The sequence below is a fragment of the Elaeis guineensis genome, chromosome 7 (genome assembly GCF_000442705.2).
Source record: "Elaeis guineensis isolate ETL-2024a chromosome 7, EG11, whole genome shotgun sequence".
NCBI classification, from domain to species: domain Eukaryota; kingdom Viridiplantae; phylum Streptophyta; class Magnoliopsida; order Arecales; family Arecaceae; genus Elaeis; species Elaeis guineensis.
In genome coordinates this window covers 96,360,202-96,380,665 of record NC_025999.2, presented here as the reverse complement: position 1 = coordinate 96,380,665, position 20,464 = coordinate 96,360,202, and the positions used below count along the sequence as shown (strand labels likewise).

Here is a 20,464-nt window from a genome sequence, read left to right as displayed (position 1 = left end):
TACGATGGCATATAGTGTCCACCCTATATGATTTTTTTGGATAAATTATGTTTGTAGTCTCTGAACTAAATCGGATTTTTTTAAATAACGTTTAAACTACAAAAATCTAAACTTTAGTCTCCTAACTTTTTAAACTATTTTAATGTTGCCTGTGGGGTGGATTCAGGTCGTTTTCTCTCACTGGAAGGCTGATGTGGCATCCTTCGATGTTGACATGACAAAATTCAGTATTTATGTGGCAAAATCTAATGTTTACATTGCATTAGAAGTTTAAAAAAAAAAAAATTGCTACCCTCTCTCCCTCACGACCCTCCCCACCCCGTGCCACCCCCTTCCCTTCCACAACTGCACCACTGCTGACTACCGCTGCAGCCCCCTTCGGCTACCCCCCATCCCGTGCCACCCTCCTTCCCTCTCACGACCCCCCTTCCCTCCCGCGACCATGCCACCGCCCTTCTTCGCTGTAGCCCCCCTGCCACCCTCTTCGCCACAGCCCCTAGCCTTCCCCTCCCCCGCCGCCATGCCCCCACGATTGATATAATTTGAGTACTGCAAACATGATTAACCCGTTTTTTTTTTTTTTTAAAGATTAGGCAGGCTTCCCTTTCCAGGCGGGAAGCCATACAAACGAGAGCGTCGCCTCCACGCCTACTGCTCCCTTCTTCTCCCCTTTGACCACCGCCAGTTCCCCGCGCACCATATCTTCAAGAAGGTTAGGTGAAAGCTTATCGAAAGACGAAAGCGAGTGAAGGAGAAAGTCACGGCCATAGAAAAATCCAAGTCCAACGCTCCCTTACTGGGCTTCTTGTTTCTTTTCTTCCTTCCCTTTGATCGATCGGAGGAGAGCAGTGACAGGTCTACGGTTTCGAGAGGAGGGGAGGCGAGGTTGGAGGACGGGGACGGAGATGCCGATGGATGAGGCGTTGCTGGACGACATCATACGGCGGCTCCTGGACGCGAGGAACGGGCGGACTGTGCGGCAGGTCCTGCTGAAAGAGGCGGAGATCCGGCAGCTGTGTCTCGCTTCGCAGGAAATCTTTGTCAGCCAGCCTAACCTCTTGGAGCTCGAGGCCCCGATCAAGTTTTGTGGTAAAAATAGACAAAGCTTCAATCTTTTTGGTTCTTTCTAGTTTTCTGAGTGCAAGAAATGGTTTCTAGATTAAAAAGATTGAAAAAATTAGCTCTATGACTCCCCTCTATCGGGCCCCTGTCCTAATTTTAGGAATTATAATTGCGTGCCAAGTTCGTTGTGGAGCAGCTTTTCACTTTGGAATGATGTGTCACGGATTTCAAGATAGATCAGTTATATTACTAGGGAAAAAGAGTCAATCTTGATGATAAAAACCTCAAAAGAAATGGAATTATAGAGAGAGAAGAACAAAATTTAGCTTGCTGAATACCTGGAAGTATCACAGAGCTTATAGTAGTTAGTGTTGTTCTATGATCTGTTAATGTTATGTGCTTTGTTCAACTTATTGTGAGTTTTAAGTTTGATCATAAATCGATAAACTTTGTATAAGTGAATACCTTGTGTCTCAAAGCATACGTAGGTTTGCTTTTAGTACCTTAACGAGCGATTTGATACTCCATTTCACAGATTTTGTGGTGAAATTTTATTCTTTACCTAATATACATGCATATTTTAATCGTATTTACCTTTTATTATTGGCGATGCTTCGCTTGTGCTCCAGAAAATCGACTGTTCATGGAGTTTATGACAGATGATATTTGTCTGACATTCATAAAACCAATTCAGATTTTTTGGCACTCTGGAGTCTGGATCAGGGCTAGTGAGTGGTTATTAGTTACTTTTTTTCCTTCGTGATCAGTCACTGATTTTCTGTATAAATTTATTGTTGGGATCTATCCAGGGATTATATTTGTTATTTTGGAATGACGTTATCGGCATACACTTCCGGAATCAAAGTTTTGTCAGCTTTCGCTTTATTATTACATTCGGTAAGTGGGGAAAATCTGGTTTATTGTGTAAACAGTCTTTTGAGTGCTGATATGGTATTGGCAGCGGTCATCAATCAGATGTACACTTTGGTTGAATTTACAAGGGACGGATGATGCATGGTGCAGCCAAAATTACTTGAGATTGCCAAATGGCTGTGTGTATTGTTGGACATTTTCAATGTTAAATATGTAAGCTTTAAAATCGATTTTTTTTTTAAATTTATGGCATGGTTCATTGTAGCAGTGCATGTCATTCCATACCCGGCAATACCCTACCATATCAATATTGAGCCGAGACACGGTATGAGGGGCATATCGAGTCTTGGTACACCAAACCGACCCTCATACCGCTTGTCCCAACATTGTACCACATGGTACTGGTATAGGGCCGGTACCAAAATGGCAAATCTTGATTCGTGGTGCAATTTATTACTTTCATGCAGATTCGGTTTGTATTATCCTCATAGGCAGAGGCTAACTGTGCATGGTTCCTTTTACATCACAAAGAAGAGGAAAAGAGGCATATATTTTAGAATGCTTGGATTTTCTTGGACGATTTGAAGAATTCCAACATCTATTCCTGGAACATATATTTCTAGGAGCTGTATGGGTTGTGTTTCAGTGCGACTATTTGGCTTATAGTTATGCCATAGACCTACCTTAAATTCCTGTATCTTTTGAGATGACTTGGAAGGTTGCTTATCAGCTGCAGGGCCACAGGTTTTCCTTCCTCACCCAAGTTCATGGTAGGCCTACCCAAAGTTGCTTCACTCTGTAAAATGCTTCCATCGATATAATGTTCTCAAAGTTCAATGGGTCATACTTTGGTGTTTGGATCTTTAGAGTGGTCCTCTATGTACAGGATAAAGGCTTACTGCTGAAGGTTTAAGCAAGGTTTTGAGCTTTCAGCAGTATTTGAGCACCAAAAGACTATAAGGTGTTCTATTGTGTCAACTTCTGGAGCCTTGAAAGTTGAAGGGAATGTATTACAAGATTTAGAGGCCTTGGCCAAAAATTTTTGGTTCATTCCCTCTAGTTCCATATCTTGTTGTTTGTCACTCTAAGCTAAGTAAAATGAACTTGGTTGCTACCTACAAAAACATTAGTGCATGGTACCAAACTCCATCTCTTACCTTACAAATGACAATTATACTTTCATTTATTGCAGAACTTTATTGGTGGGAGTATCATTTGGCACTCCGTTAGATGCTTTAAGCTGGCAAGATGTCTAAAGGTATGTCCTTGAGTCACATTAAGAAAATGTTTTTTGGGTGGGGATATGTAAGGCATGTGTCGACAGGTGAGGGAGGGCAAAATTGAACGTCCACATTGCTTACTCGGGGCTCACTTTTAAGTGAATAGAACTAACATGATTACTTAGGTGCTTTCAATCTCTAAAGTGAAATTTTTAATGTTCCTATATTTACACCTTGTAGTTGTAGGTGGACTTGGTGGGGAGAGGTTAAAATGTAAGATACCACGGACAGAAGAGAATGTAAAGAAATAGTCTTACAGACAAAAATCTTGGAAAGTGGCAGCTGTTGTTGAAGCCCTCAACAAGAATGATTCGCAAAGATGTATTTCTAACCTGGCTGTTGATTGTAGGGGTAAAGCATGTTATTTATCGTTATGAAGTTATTCTGTGTTTTTTATATAGTTTAGTAAGGGTGCAACAAGCTAGTGTAAGGATTGAACAAATATTTTGTATTCTTCAAGTAATGAGACTACGAGAGGTACTCTTCAATTTACTTTTGCACGAAGAAGGGCCCAGTGAGTGAAGGATTCTCTTAACTAGAGTTGTATGGATGTGTGTGGATTGTTATAACTTGTAAAATCACCTGTTTTGAATTTTTCCAAGTATGTTGAATGGACTCAGTGGAGACCTGAAGAAGAAATCTTGCATCCTGTACATCTTCTTTCTCTGGATATTTCTTCCCGTTTCTCAATTTGAAGAAGCCAAGGACAGCTGCACCAGAAGCGAGTGCCACATCTTGTCCCTTTTCCCCTTTCTATTCTTTTGCTTGCACTCTTTTTCCATTTCCTTTTCCTTATGCTTCCAATCTTTCTTCTTCTTCTCCCTGTTGTTTGAATCATTTTCATCTCCCCTTTCATTATGCTTCACGGACTCTTGTTCATTCGTCTTCTAAGCATTTCTCTTTCAGAAGTTAGTCTTTGATCACAAATGTGAAAACGACTCATGAAAACTAAAAGCCTTGGTTTTGACTCGTGTCCTGATTCCCAAAGCTGTATTACTAAATCCTTTATGGGTCTTCCTGATTGTCTCTGTTTTCATTCCTTTTTCTCGCATTCCTTTTCCAATAGTAACTATTGTGTTTTATAAGGGAGCTCACGCGAAAAAGCTGCAATCTAAGGAATCTGTATTTGGGCAAAATCCTAATATTTGTAATTAAATCATCATGTTTGAATGCTTTTTAAAGTTTTTCAAACCTTTAATTAACGACGAAAATGTTTCAAATTCTTTTTCTCCATTAATTGTCTGGAGCATACAGAATATGCCTTGAGCATCCAGTATATGTCTTAATTGTGAATAGTACTTTGAACACTGTATTTTTAAAATTCGATTGCATTTATTGTAGACGAATTTTATGTTAGATTGGTCTTTTTTCAGGATATTATGTTTTCAAATTTGTGCTCAAATGCTAATTCAGATGTGGATAGATTCCCTTTTGTTGTCTCCTCTCAATTGTTCATCAAATATGGAAGTCAGTTCAACAAATTTTCCAGCATAAACAAATTCTGCATTGTCTACATTTGTTTGATCATGAAGCTCATGAAGCTCGTAAATCTGCTCGAGATCCAAGATTATCTCATGATGCATTGGAGGCATGTCAGTGTTTGGGGTTTCATTGAGATTGAATTTTGGTTGTCAATTTATTGTATTTCCTTTTATTTATGTTCGTTTTAATTTTTAAGTGGGTTGTTTTGAGTCAAAGGCTGAGATTGAGAGATCTAGGTCTTGTTTTACACCTTTATTGGCTTAATTTCTGTGGCATTACTGTTCATAGTTGCATGAAAAGTAACCATGCCTTCCAGAGCTAAATCTCAGGAGTAAAAAAATTAGAGTTTTTTTTTTTTAATAAATAGGAATTTTAGGTTTTTACATAGTCCAATTGGAACGTTGATTGATGAAGAATGATAACTTAAAGAATGTCTTGATTGGCACCTCTCCTCTAAGGACTTGCCCTTGGAGGACGTCCAAGGTTTAAATCCTGGGTATTGCTTGAAAAAAAAAAGAGAGGATAATTTAAAGAATGTTTTTCATTCTCTTGTGGTGTGATTCTACATTGCAGGGGTGTAAGACTTTCAAACTTAGGTGCGAAGCCCAAATTTCTCAGTGGTGTGTGGCCACTAATTTTTGTATTTTCCTCCTGCTTTTATTGCATTTTCAAATTCTTGTTCTTTGATTTTGTATTTTCTTGAATTTTCTATGTTGGAACTTATTTTCCTATTTTCAATTTTGCATATTGAATCTCAAAGTTTTATTCTCACAAAAAATTGTTGACACACAAACATTTTTATAACATTGTGAAGTACTTAAACATTTTTTGAATAGTTTATGTGAGATCAACAGAAAGGGAACATGTAATTTTGGATTAATCATTAGAATCACCATCTCTAGTTGCTTTTTTTTGGATTGTTGCATATCTGTTTCGACATTTGTGAGTCATTTTGATGTGAGATCTTTTCATGGGCTTATTGCAGTTTCCCTTATTTAATTTAAGTAGAATCATGAATTGTTATGAGATTTATTTTCAATTTAACTATAACATGTAGATTTATTCTAAATATTATTTTGAGTAGACTATTTTATAGTTTAGTTTAGGGAAGCCTTAAGGGTGATCTTTCTGCATGGGTTCCATGGGGATTCAAATTTTGTCCTTTTTTTCCTTTATTAGTATATTTTACAATATATTAAAGAGGTTCTTTAGGGGAAGGAAATCCGACAACTGACTCATATTAGGAGACGTTACATACTGCCTTACGAGGAGGAGTGATCTTCTATATTATATATTCTTAAAGCTGCAAGGAACCCCCAGACTGCAGGGATGTGTGCAGGCAGTTTGCATTTCAAGTTGGATAATGCAATTAGGTAAAATTGGTAGTGTTTTGTTATCCATCCCTCCTGCTTTCTTTTGTTAAGTTTGCTGATTTTTAATTAGAATCAAGACAAGCTTGCTGGCATAAATTACAACAAATTGGTGATTTCAGTTGATTTCTATATCATTATTACCACCTAATACAATCTCAGATCCTCAGGCCTTAGGTAAAGCCCTATCTTCCATGCTGATGTGATGTCAAGATCATATCCTTTTTGATTCTGTAACACCCGGCCCAATTGGGCCCAGAATCAGCCCACATCCCATACAAAAAAAAAAAACAGGGGAGGCAACGAAGAAGAGTCTCGTTGAGAGTCTTCTTCTGCTCAAATACATCGGAAGAGAAGCTAAATCTGAGGGGGATTCGACCTTCCCTCCACCCTATAAAAACCCCCTCTCCTTTCCTCTAAGGTTGGCCACGACGAGCATCGGATTTCTCCTTTTATTTTTTTCGAATTTTTCCGTTGAAGCCGTGGATGTCATCATCATGTTCATCTCAAATACTCGTCGGAGACCTCACCAGAGTCGGAGGTAAGTCTTTCTCCTCTTTCCTCTCTTCCTACCCCTCCTTTCCATGGCTTCGTGCACCCTCGTCGGCCTTCGGGATCGCCGAAAAATCTATGAAAAAGGGTGAATCCTGTTTTGCTCTGTTTCGGCCGGATCATTTCCTCTCTTTTCCGGCCACCGGCGCCGCCGGTTGCGGCGTCTCATTCCCGAGATCAGACCCTCATCTCTCTATCCCTCTTCCCTGAAGGTCTTGGCCGTCGGTGACCGGCCAATGACCGAAAAATAAAAAGAAAAGGGGCGGATCCTCTGTTTTTCAAATTCTTTAAATCTCCTGCCGGCCGAACCTCATTGTCGGCCATCCTTGGCTCCACCACCGTCTCCACCTGCTGCCGGACATTCGGCCATGCTGCCATCCCTCGCCGGAGCCAAGCTGGAGCCCCCTCGTTCGTCCCCTGTTCGGCCCAAGGGAGGCCGTGGGAAGAAGAAGGAAAAGAAAAAGAAAAAGAAAAGAAAAAAGAGAAAAAGAAAAAGAAAAAAAAAGAAAAGGAAAAAGAGAAAAATAATAAAAATAATAAAAATAAAGAAAACAAAAATAGAAAAAAAAGAGGGAGAGAAATTTTCTCTCTCTCCTCACTCTCATTTTTCTCTCTTTCCTCTCTCCTCTCTCTACCTTCTCTCTATATTTTCTCTCTCTAGATTCTCTCTCTAGACCTTTCTCTCTCTTTATGAATTTTATCTCTCTAGAATCTTTCTCTTTCTCTCTTTAACTGCATCACAGATCCTAGGATAAATTTGAAATAAAAATATGATGATTTGAGATTACTCCCAAATTCGTGCAGTAGATTAGATACTGATCCGATCTTTATTCGAAATTAATAACATCAATCATGGTTAATCCATATTGAGTCATCCTGATATGATCTTTGATGATCTCAATCATGATTGCCTCGTTTGAAGGATATAAAAATTTTCTCTCTCTATTTTCTCTCTCTAAAATTTTCTCTCTCTTCATGGATTTTCTCTTTCTAGAAGTCTTATGGATCATTGGAGGATCCAGATACTTAGACAAATCTTAATTTTGGTTAATTCTAAGAGAGGTCCTAGATTTGTGTTATTAGGATCGATTATCGATAATTTTTTTCATATATGATTTTTATATTTGATCAGGGTTATGAAGAGATACGATTGTCTGCATAAGATATCGAGTAGAATATTTTATTAGAGAAATTCATAAATCAAAGAAAAATATTGATTTCTATGCTTAGATCAGTTACCGGTAAAAGTAAGAATCTCTGTACATGATCACTATTATATATATGCTATTTTACTGTTGGTCTTGCATCGTTGGTTTTGCATCGTCGGATTTGAGATCGATGAATTTATTATATCTGAGATACTATTATTTGATTTTGAGCTTGAGTATGTTATATCAATATATATGTATCAGAGATTGATGGCATGATTATATGGATATGACATATCTGAATTGATCATAATGCAAGACAGAATTGATTTGATAAAATCAATACATAATGATTAAATGAAAAGAAAGAGATATATGGTATGGACTAGCCTTGTCATGTGGAACAGTTGGTCAGGAGCTTATGCCTGGAACAGCCTGCCAGGAGTTTATGCCTGGGACAGCCCCCACTGGCTTACAAGTGGATCAGTTGGCCAGGAGCTCATGTCTGGAATAGCCCGTCAGGAGCTTATGCCTGGGACAGCCTCTCACGGGCTTTCGTACGTGGGACAACCGGCCAGGAGCTCATCCTGGGACAGCCTTGAAAGATTTTTTTATGTGAAAATTGATTCGGATGATGACTGAGGTATAGACTTGGATAGTCCAGAGTCAGAAAGAAAAGATTAAAAATCATGTGATTATGAAAAGAGAAATGAAAGATAAGACATGAAATAATTGTTGAACAAAAGTATTTTACCTGTTAACATATGATGATGCATTTATTTTAACAAGACAGAAAATTTATGAATGTTTGCATTATTCTGGACATTGAACATAAGATTTTATATTTTATTGCTTATCCTTATTTTCAGACTATATTACTATATCAGTGTGATATGAAAATTCTTACTGGGCTGTAAAGCTCACATCCCTTCATCTTTCTTTTTCTTCTCAGAGTTACAGGATGCTTATGATTGGTTATGGCTTGAATTTATGGGTGAGCAGAAGGATAAATAGAGTGTCATAATATCTGATCAGAGAATTGAAAAAATTTAAATTGTAATTACGTAAGATTTTATGAATTATTATTGAAATTAAATATTATGGTTGATAAGGTTGTAATGATTTATTTTGGCCTTGCATATTCTTTAGGACTTGCTCTAAGGAGTGTGCGGCCATCACGTATCCGACCCGGATGTTGGGTTCGGAGCGTGACAGAATGGTATCAGAGCTTAGGTTTAAGATCACCAGAGATTATGAAGAAATATTAAAACTTTATGTAAGATCAATAGGATGTGACAAAGTAATAACAGAGCTCAGGTTATGATCATTAAGGATTATAATATAAGTGATTTAAATATTATAGAGTAATAACAGAGTTTAGGTTATGATCATTGGGGATTTTGATATTAGTGATTGGGATTTGATAAAATGATATTAGAGCTTAAGTTTAAGTCACTAGGGATTATGAAGTGATATCAAAATTTTATGCATGATCAATAGGATGTGACAGAGTGATATCAGAGAATATAATAGAACAGTATTAGAGCTCAGATTTAAGGTCACTAGGGATTGTCATATAAGTGATATCAAAACTTTGAGATTATAATCAATTGAGTATGATAGATAATATCAGAGTTTAAGGTTATAATCATTAAGGATGTAATAGAATGATATTATAGTTTAGATTATGATCATTAGAGAATATGATTTAAGTGGTATTTGAGCTTAAGATTATAATTATTTGAAATTATGACTTTAGTGATATTTAAACTTAGGTTATGATCATAAGGAATATGATAGACATAAAATAAATGATTCAGTAATTAGATTTCGAATCAATAGATATTAAGATAAAATTTATGCATAAGTGGCATGTGATATCTATAATAGAATTGACGAGTTATATCTTGGATTTCAATTAGTAGGGTAGCCTGAATATAAGAAGAGTTGATCCTGGAAAGAAGCGGGAGGTATTGATATATTATGTTGAGTATACTAGATGATTTTGGAATGTTAAACTTATATGATTGAAGATCATGATACTTTTTCTAATTTCAATGATAATTGCTTGAGCATTATGAATTTTGGACTTATCAAAAGAAAGTTAATTAGAATATAGTCTAAGAAGAAATTACATCATATGAGAGAGAAATATTTTTGAGCATTGAACCTATAAGAGGATCATATATGAAACTCAATTTTAGATAAAAAATATACTTGAATTTTATTATGAGAATATGAGATACACATCTTGGTAAAATTTTTGGTTACTCAAAATATCATATTCTTAATATGATTCCTTGATCTTTCAAGTTGTATTGAATTTCAAGTCAAAAGTTTATTTTTCTAAGTGGATCAAAAGTATTTTGATATTGTTGTTAAATTTAAAAAAAAAATTATTTTGTCAGAGTATGATATATAGGTTATGATGAAATCTTTAATAATTTATATTACTATCTTTGGATTAGATTTTTTTTAATTTTTCTTGAGATTGTTAAAGATGGTGAAGTGTATTAATTATTCAAATCAAAGTTTAGATTTTTCTTAAAATTGAACTAAGATATCTTGCTAGTGTTAAATTTTGAATGACTTATACAAAGGACAAGATTTGGTATGGATTTATCGATTAATATTAAGGGTTGTGAAGAATAGAGCTCTACAAGAAATAATCAAGTTGATTCTGCTTACAAAAATGCTGACTTGAGTTCTTCTAGCTTCTTCAAGTTGGATTTAAGATTGGTTTGGAAGTTGTCTAAATGATTGTAAGGTAAATCGAAGGTTAACTCAAATTAATTTTAAACATATTGGATTCTTGAAGAGTGATGAAACTTATGCAATAATTTCAAATATAGGAAGTAGATCAAAATTTAATTTTTATATGCTATACCCAAAGGTAGTAAAGATAAAGAAACTTAAAATTTTGCCCTAAGTCTTATATGAAATTTAAAGGTTGGATCTATCCTGCATTGATCTAACATATATGGATATTTTTATCTTTGATAGACTTATATAATTTGATAAATTAAGATCAGAGTACGCAGCAAAAGCGTGATGGATTAAATTGATTAGAAATATTAATCTTTTAAATCAAAAGATATTATGGTGGAATACATTAGTTGCAAATAAGGAAGGATTTTATTGATAATGAAAGGATGCTATAAATTTTGATTTAATCTGATCATAGCCGGATAATTTTTGTCAGTAGGTTGCTTCATTGTAGATAATACCAAGAAATTCTAGATATCTCAAGTTTATTAACAGCTTGATAGTTCTGATATTAGTTCAAACTTAGAATATCCTGACATAGATCTCATATTTTTTTTAAAAAAAAAATTAATATTGTTACTTGGACTAATATAGAAGATTGAGATTTTCTTAAGATGAGAGTCTACATATAAAATTTGTTAGAAAGTCAAGAGAAGAAAGAAATCGATGATTGTGAAGAGTGCCCGATATTTGGCCTTTATTTATTTTTCTATCAAGGGTAGTCTGAGATAATTATGAATTTCTAGTGAAATGTATTAGATAAATAATGGTGGTATATTAATACAAGTTCAAAATATTACAGTTCTTCAAAAAGTTGAGAAATCAATAAGAAGGGATGAGTTTGAGACTTCAAATAATTTTTGTTATAACAAGATCATGAGAAATAAATAATATGTAAAATATTATTGAAAGTGTGAGAATGACATGATACATGTATATATATATATATATATTTAGAATATATCTCAAACAACATAAGTTAATTTCGATGATGAAATTATTTGAAGGGGGGAGAATGTAACACCCGGCTCAATTGGGCCCAGAATCAGCCCACATCCCATACAAAAAAAAAGGGGAGGCAATAAAGAAGAGTCCCGCTGGGAGTCTTCTTCCGCTCAAATACATCGGAAGAGAAGCTGAATCCGAGAGGGATTCGACCTCCCCTCCACCCTATAAAAACCCCTTCTCCTTTCCTCTAAGGTTGGCCATGACGAGCACCGGATTTCTCCTTTTATTTTTCTCGAATTTTTTCGTTGAAGCCGTGGATGTCATCATCATGTTCATCTCAAATACTCATCGGAGACCTCACCAGAGTCGGAGGTAAGCCCTTCTCCTCTTTCCTCTCTTCTTTCCCCTCCTTTCCATGGCTTCGTGCACCCTCGTCGGCCTTCGGGATCGTCGGAAAATCCATGAAAAAGGGTGAATCCTGTTTTACTCTGTTTCGATCGGGCCCTTTCCTCTCTTTTCCGGCCACCGGCGCTGCCGGTTGCGACGTATCATCTCCGAGACCGGATCCTCATCTCTCTATCCCTCTTCCCTGAAGGTCTTGACCGCCGATGACTGGTCAATGATCGGAAAATAAAAAGAAAAGGGGTGGATCCCCTGTTTTTCAAATTCTTTAAATCTCCTGCCGGCCGAACCTCATCGCCGGCCATCCTTGGCTCCACCACCGTCTCCACCTGCTGTCGGACATTTGGCCATGCTGCCATCCCTCGCCGGAGCCAAGCTGGAACCCCTCGTCTGTCCCCTGTTCGACCCAAGGGAGGCCGTGGGAAGAAGAAGGAAAAGAAAAAGAAAAGGAAAAAGAGAAAAAGAAAAAGAAAAAGAAAAAGAAAAAGAGAAAAAGAAAAAGAAGAAAGAAAAAAATAAAAATAAAGAAAACAAAAATAGAAAAAGAGAGAGAGAGAGAAATTTTCTCTCTCTCCTCGCTCTCCTTTTTCTCTCTTTCCTCTCTCCTCTCTCTCCCTTCTCTTTATATTTTCTCTCTCCAGATTCTCTCTCTAGACCTTTCTCTCTCTTTATGAATTTTGTCTCTCTAGAATCTTTCTCTTTCTCTCTCTAACTGCATCACAGATCCTAGGATAAATTTGAAATAAAAATATGATGATTTGAGATTGTTTTGAAATTTGTGCAGTAGATTAGATACCGATCCGATCTTTATTCGAAATTGATAACATCAATCATGGTTAATCCATATTGAGTCATCCTGATATAATCTTTGATGATCTCGATCATGATTGTCTTGTCTAAAGGATACAAAAAATTTTTCTCTCTATTTTCTCTCTTCATTTTCTCTCTCTACTTTCTCTCTCTAAAATTTTCTCTATCTTCATGGATTTTCTCTCTCTAGAAGTCTTATGGATCAGTGGAGGATCCAGATACTTAGACAAATCCTAATTTTGGTTAATTCTAAGAGAAGTCCTAGATTTGTGTTATTAGGATCGATTATCGATAATTTTTTTCATATATGATTTTTATATTTGATCAGGGTTATGAAGAGATACGATTGTCTGCATAAGATATCGAGTGGAATATTTTGTTAGAGAAATTCATAAATCAAAGAAGAACATTGATTTCTGTGCTTAGATCAGTTACCGATAAAGGTAAGAATCCCTGTACATGATCACTATTATATATATGCTATTTTACTATAGGTCTTGCATCGTTGGTTTTGCATCGTCGGATTTGAGATCGATGAATTTATTATATCTGAGATACTGTTATTTGATTTTGAGCATGAGTATGTTATGTCAATATATATGTATCAGAGATTGATGGCATAATTATATGGATATGACATATCTGAATTGATCATAATGCAAGACAGAATTGATTTGATGAAATCAACACATAATGATTAAATGAAAAGAAAGAGATATATAGTATAGACTAGTCTTGTCATGTGGAACAGAAGGTCAGGAGCTTATGCCTGGGACAGCTCCCACTGGCTTACAGGTGGATCAGCCGGCCAGGAGCTCATGCCTGGGACAGTCCGTCAGGAGCTTATGCCTGGGACAGTCTCTCACGGGCTTTCGTACGTGGGACAGCCGACCAGGAGCTCATCCTGGGACAGCCTTGAAAGGCTTTTTTATGTGAAAATTGATTCGGATGATGACTGAGGTATAGACTTGGATAGTCCAGAGCTAGAAAGAAAAGGTTAAAAATCATGTGATTATGAAAAGAGAAATGAAAGATAAGACATGAAATAATTGTTGAACAAAAGTGTTTCACTTGTTAACATATGATGATGTATTTATTTTAACAAGACAGAAAATTTATGAATATTTGCATTATTCTGGATATTGAACATAAGATTTTATATTTTATTGCTTATCTTTATTTTCAGACTATATTACTATATCAGTGTGATATGGGAATTCTTACTGGGCTGTAAGGCTCACACCTCTTCATCTTTCTTTTTCTTCTCAGAGTTACAGAATGCTTATGATTGGCTATGGCTTGGATTTACGGATGAGCAGAAGGATAAATAGAGTGTCATAGTATCTGATCAGAGAATTGAAGAAATTTAAATTGTAATTATGCAAGATTTTATGAATTATTATTGAAATTAAATATTATGGTTGATAAGGTTGTAATGATTTATTTTGGCCTTGCATATTCTTTAGGGCTTACTCTAAGGAGTGTGCGGCCATCACGTATTCGATCCGGGTGTTGGGTTCGGGGCGTGACAGATTCAACTTGAGAGAAGTTTCAGTTTTACGTAGAGAACTCCGAGCTTTACTTTTGTTCTTGGTGGCAGAAAATGCAACTAAACCATTTAATATCCTCTTCCTTGCACCGTCATGCACCATTTTTTGTTATCAAATTTTCATTTCTATTAGTCTGTGATTATAATCCTCCCAACCCAACAGAAGCAAAAAAATGGAATAAAAAAGAAGAAAGAAAGAGAGAAAGAAAGAAACTAGAGATGGGTTGCGGTATCTTCTGTTGTGGACTTGTCAGGTTATGTTGATGCAGCCCTGCCTATATGAATTGCATTAACATATTATTTTCTTGATACATGAAATTAACATTTGGAAGAGTAGTGACAAATGTTTGCACATAGACATGTATCAACCCTGCAGTGAATATGTGCTCCTGTTGAGATCTGTAGGATGCTTTTTGGGCAACCCGAAGCCCTCCAAACTTAGTTCAGTGGTGAGAAAATTTGTGGATGAACTATTTCCTTTAACTTAATAAAAAATGATTAAGGAAAAGAATTACAATCTGTTCTTATATATTGATTGGGACTGCTTCTGGTTTTAATTGTTTTGTTTGATGCTCCCAGGAGCAGATTCTTAATAAAATGATTAAGGAAAAGAATCACAATCTTTTCTTATATATTTATTGGGACTGCTTCTGGTTCTAATTGTTTTGTTTCTTGTGTTGTTGATTTGTTGGATATATAGTGGGGGACTAGTGACACCTTAGCTACCTTTGCTGGTAGTGTATACTCATGGTTAACTTATGTTTTGACTAATGAACTTCAGAGTTCATGTTATAATTGAAATGTTGCTGGATGGATTTGTTGAGCTGCAAGTTTGGCACTATTTCCTTTTTTCTTTTGGCTTATGTGGGTGCAACCTTGATAAATACTTGACATCTTTGATATTTGATGTTATTGTGGATTGAGGGAAAATGTTATGCCATGTATTTGCTATTGCTTCTGCTCAGACGTGGCATAAAGTTGCAAACTTTTATAATCATCAATAATTTAGGAACCCATTTGTAATTGTTTGAGTTTCAAATTCATTGCATTGAAACCTATAGTATGCTTTTGTGTATATCCTAACCAAGGTTTTCAAAACTGTCCTGAATCGGATAGTTTGGGGCATGCTGAACCGGACCGACGGGGAATCGGGACGGTTTTGGCTTAGAAAGTGGCACATGCCGGTGCCGAGGGAGAAAAAGAGGGAAAGAGAAGAAGAGAGAGAGAGGTGGATGCCGTCGGAGGCCGGGGTGGCCCGCTGCAGCCGTCAGAGGGCCACGGAAGCCTATGCGGCTCGATTCACTCGATAGGGCTGTTAAATGAGAGAAAAGAGAGAGAGAGGGGGGGTGACTTACCGGAGGGAGGATGGGATGGTGGAGGAGTTGCCAAGGTTTTTGGGTGGCCGCCGTGGCCAGTGGGTGGCGGAAACAGTGCAGGTGGAGTTGCGGCCACAGAACAGAGGCGAGAGAAAGAGAGGATGGGCTGCTGAAACCTTTTTTAAAAACAGAGATGAATAATGAAGCCGGCAAATCATTTGTTGGCTTCACTTTTAAGAGCTTGTTTTAAAAAATTTCAAAACAGTGAAGTTGGCAACAAAATTGCTGGCTTCATTTTTTTGAATTTTTTTTAAAAAAATAAAAACAGTGAAGCCAGCAAATAGTTTATCAGTTTCACTTAAGTTTCAATTTTTTTAAAAAACTGCGATATAGGGGCATCGCCCTTGTTTCAAGCCTGCGCCGTCTGACGGCTCTTCCAACTCCTTCCCCTCCCTGCTTTTTTTTCTCCCCCCCCCCTCTTTATTTCTTTCTCTTTCTCTCTTTTCCTCTTCCTAGTTCCCTTCCTTTGCTTGTGTCTGTTCACGCTGGTCCGGTCTGGTATGGATGCGTATCAATTCGTACCATCGGCCAGCCAGCACGGGCTTCGGTACTGAGTCCACGAACTTTGATCCTAACTGTTCAAGGGCTGTTGGAATAATCAGCAGTCTTAAGTACAATTATCATTACTATTCTCATCTTCGGACAATAAACTTAATGAAGATGGTAACTGGTAGGTTCTTTTTTTTTTAACTTTTTTTTTAAATTTAAAAAATGCCATGCTTGGGAGTGGGCTAAACATGCATTATATAACAAAAGAAATTTTTGGCCTGAGCTTGGTAGAGATTAGGCAGAGTAGTTTGACTAAAAGAAGTGAATATGACTGTATCCTCTGGAGCGTAAATGATTGATGCAAGTCTCCTTAAAAGTCATCCATTTAGTTTCTGGATGGCAACCTGGCAGTCTTATAGCTCAATATCTCATGCTTTTCTCATTTTGTATAAATATGCTCGTCCATTATGAAAATAACAAATGAATGATCTCACCCATTTAGGACATCAAAAATGAATTGCTTGGCATTGGATTCTCTACTTATGAGAAATTTATTTTGATGTTTTGTATATTTTTACATTTGAAGATGTCGTTTCTGGTAGGTATTTGAAAATTAAAACAATATTTTCTGTATTGTTACAATGAACAAGCTCTACTGATCAAATTGGAGTTATGCAAATGATGTTTTTGCTTATCTTTTCCTGGTGGTGAGTGGTTAATGAGGTTGGATTTATGCTTAACCATTATATCATGGTGATTAGGCTGAATGGTACTTTAGGTGTTGAACAATATCTAAAGGAACAACAACTGATTATTTGTTCTCATTGATTCTGTCAATTATCTACTTACTAACTCTTTCTTTTCCTTGTAACACTCGGCAACATTAATTTCCTTAACATGGACACATCTTTATGATTACGTGCCTATATGATGTTTATCTGGGTTCTAGTCAAAATCAATCTAAAATTATTAAGTTGGATCTTCAAACTGCTCATTTCTCACTGACAGGAGACATTCATGGTCAGTATTCTGATCTTCTTCGGCTATTCGAATATGGTGGGTTCCCACCAGGGGCAAATTATTTGTTCCTTGGGGACTATGTGGATCGGGGTAAACAGAGCATAGAGACCATATGCCTCCTCCTTGCTTACAAAATAAAGTACCCAGAAAACTTCTTCCTTCTGCGGGGAAACCATGAGTGTGCTTCCATTAATCGCATATATGGGTTTTATGATGAATGCAAGAGGAGGTTTAATGTTCGTTTGTGGAAGGATTTTTCTGATTGTTTTAACTGCCTTCCTGTGGCAGCCCTTATTGATGATAAGATCCTCTGTATGCATGGGGGCTTATCTCCTGACTTAAAGAACTTGGATGAGATCCAAAATATTGCTCGTCCAGTGGATGTACCAGAACAAGGTCTCCTTTGTGACTTGTTATGGTCAGACCCTGTCAAAGATATTGAAGGCTGGGGGGAAAATGACCAAGGAGTCTCTTATACTTTTGGGCCTGACAAGGCTGAGTTCCTTCAGAAGCATGACCTAGATCTCATTTGCCGAGCCCATCAGGCAAGTGATGATATCTAGAAAAATCTATCAGAGCATTTATTTATTAACTAATTGATTGACGTGGCCTTTAGTTTTTACACCTTGATAACATTGCTTGTAAGAATTGATTGAGAGAATTCATGCTGCTGGCTTGCCCATTTCTTTTGCTTTGAGGTGAAGGCCAAAGGGAGCAAATAATAAACCACTGGATTCATCTTCTGCTGCGTATCATAAACCCTGTTAACAAACTAATATTCGTTGTTTCCTACTAGGCAAATAGACTCAACAAAACTATCTCCTCCCTACTGTATCTGACCACTTTCTTCCAAAGTTGGGCCTCTTAAGTCAGCTGATTGCCTTTTTCCTAGTGCATTTATCTAATCTATCAATTTGGGCAGGTTGTGGAAGATGGCTATGAATTCTTTGCAAAGCGCCAGCTGGTGACCATATTTTCAGCCCCAAACTATTGTGGGGAGTTTGATAATACTGGTGCGCGTGGATGATTCTCTGACATGTTCATTTCTGATTCTTAAACCATCTGATAAGAAAGGGAAGAACAGCTTAGGGAACAATTTATTGAAACCTGGAACACCTCCTAGAAAGGTAATGAATTATACACTGCATCAGCAAGACATTTGTTATAACTTATAAGCTTGTGTGTGCGCGCTATAGTGAGTACCAACCCATGAGTAACCTGGACTAGTTTTATTTCATGAAAATAAATATTGCTACTTTATTTTTTTTTAGAAAATATAATCCTGTACTTTCATCAAAAAAGAGCTCAATTGCAATTCAATGTTCTTCTTTCAGAAGAAAAAACCCTCTCATTCTTTCTACTACTTTGTTTTGGAATACACTAATTATAAAGCTAAGTTGTTGCTCACTCTCTGGCCTTTTAGTTGCTTTCTTCTATTTCTATTGAGTTTTTAAAATTTGGATTTCGCCTTCCCACTTCTGTTGGGGTTGTTTCAGTCTATTTATTACTCTGATTAGCTCCAAATCATGCTTCAGGCCTTAAATATTTCAGCTAACTTGCAGTCTATTTATACATATAAACTATCTCGATGCTGTTGATTCCACTTTTTTCAGACCACTGCTCTTATCATGGATCTACTCCACTTGTATGGGAGTCCTTGATACTAAATTCTTGAGAGGCCAGGTGGATATATTTTTTTGTAAACCCTAAGACAAGGAAATAATAATTTCAGCTATCCTCCCTGGGAAACTAAAATGATCTATTTGGCACTTTTAAATGACTTGTGATTGGAAAATTCCAAATCTGATCCTCTTTTTTACCTATTTTGTGCTGGCTTCATAAATACTTTATCATTAGTTCTCATTGATAGCTATGCATTCTGCTACCACCTTTTTCCGGATCTTCTGCCCAGCTCCTGTACATGCTACTGGGGTGGGCCAGTCAAATCTTTTTTCTGACCGTTGGTACAAATGCAAACTACTTCTTGTACAGGGGCCTCCTCAATTCAGGTGCATACGTTCCTAGACCATCACTTTCTGTTTTCCACCACTATATCTTTAATTCAGCTCCTGTGTTTCTTCTTATGTCTAAATCATATACTTTAAAATAGGTAAGGGGGTGTGTACTGCATCAATCTTCTGTTGTTTCTTTCCCCCCCTCCCCTATTGCCTGCTTTGCTCTTTTTTTTTTTTTCGACATAATGTAAACCCAACCTCCCACTTAAAAAAGAAATAAAAGGTATAGTCCTTTTCATGCCCTTGCTGATAAATTATTTAGTTGATCGTAACACATGGCAACAACAGACCTGTTGAAGCTCATAATGATATGAATTGATGTTTGGCTTATCAGGGTGGAAAAGGTTAACAGGTGCTATCCGAAGTTGATGCTATCATGTTGTGGACTTCTGGAAGGTTGTCGTGAAACCAGGCTCGGTTTCCCCCTAGTTTACCAGCAAGCCCTGGCATTGGGGCTCAAGAACAAAAGCTGAGAGAGTAAGCAAAGGCCTAAATGTGTAGAGTTATCCAGAAGCTCGACTTTGATTATCATCAACTGTACTTTAATGGTCGAATTTATGGGTTCAACCCCTGATAGGCAACAACATCAAATCGTTGTCTGTGAAGCTGGCAGCTGAGCCAACGTCTTCTATGCATTTTGTAAGATTTTTTATTAAATTGGCAGCCTCTTTATGACATGTTCTAGACCAAGAACATCGTTATGTCCATGTATTGCGGTATGGTAGGCAGAGCGGTTTGAGTTAAACAGGCTGTGGTAGGAGCCATACTTGGTTCTCTCTCCATCATGCAGCCCCCATTGTTGGGATATATCGACCCCGACTGACAACCGTCGGACGACCCCGACAGATGACCGACGGATGACTCCGATGGACCGATCCCGACGGACGACTCCGACGGACGATATCCAACCGAAGGTGTGTCGGCCGAACCGACGGACGACTCCGACGGACGACCGACAGACGACTCCGACGGACGACTCCGATGGACGACCCTGACCGACCGACAGACGACTCCGACGGACCGATCCCGACGGACGACTCCGACGGACGATCCTAACGGACGACTCCGACGGACGACCCCGACCAACGACCGACGGACGACTCCGACGGACCGATCCCGACGGACGACCCTAACCGACGACCGACGGACGACCCCGACAGACGGCTGCCGACAATATCCGACCGAAGGTGTGTCGGATAAATTGAAGGTGTGTCGGCCGAATCGACCCATGCTGTTTCCGACCGACCGAGCAGCCAAACCCATATTACCGACTCACTGTCAGGGGTGGCAGCCGACGTCCGACTTAAGCAAGACACCAGACC

General features: G+C 37.6%; 1 pseudogene; it reads left to right on the top strand.

Moving 5' to 3' along the window:
- The first annotated feature begins 469 nt into the window (after window positions 1–469).
- On the top strand, window positions 470–19,427 carry LOC105048387 (serine/threonine-protein phosphatase PP1-like; annotated as a pseudogene).
- The last annotated feature ends 1,037 nt before the right edge of the window (window positions 19,428–20,464 follow it).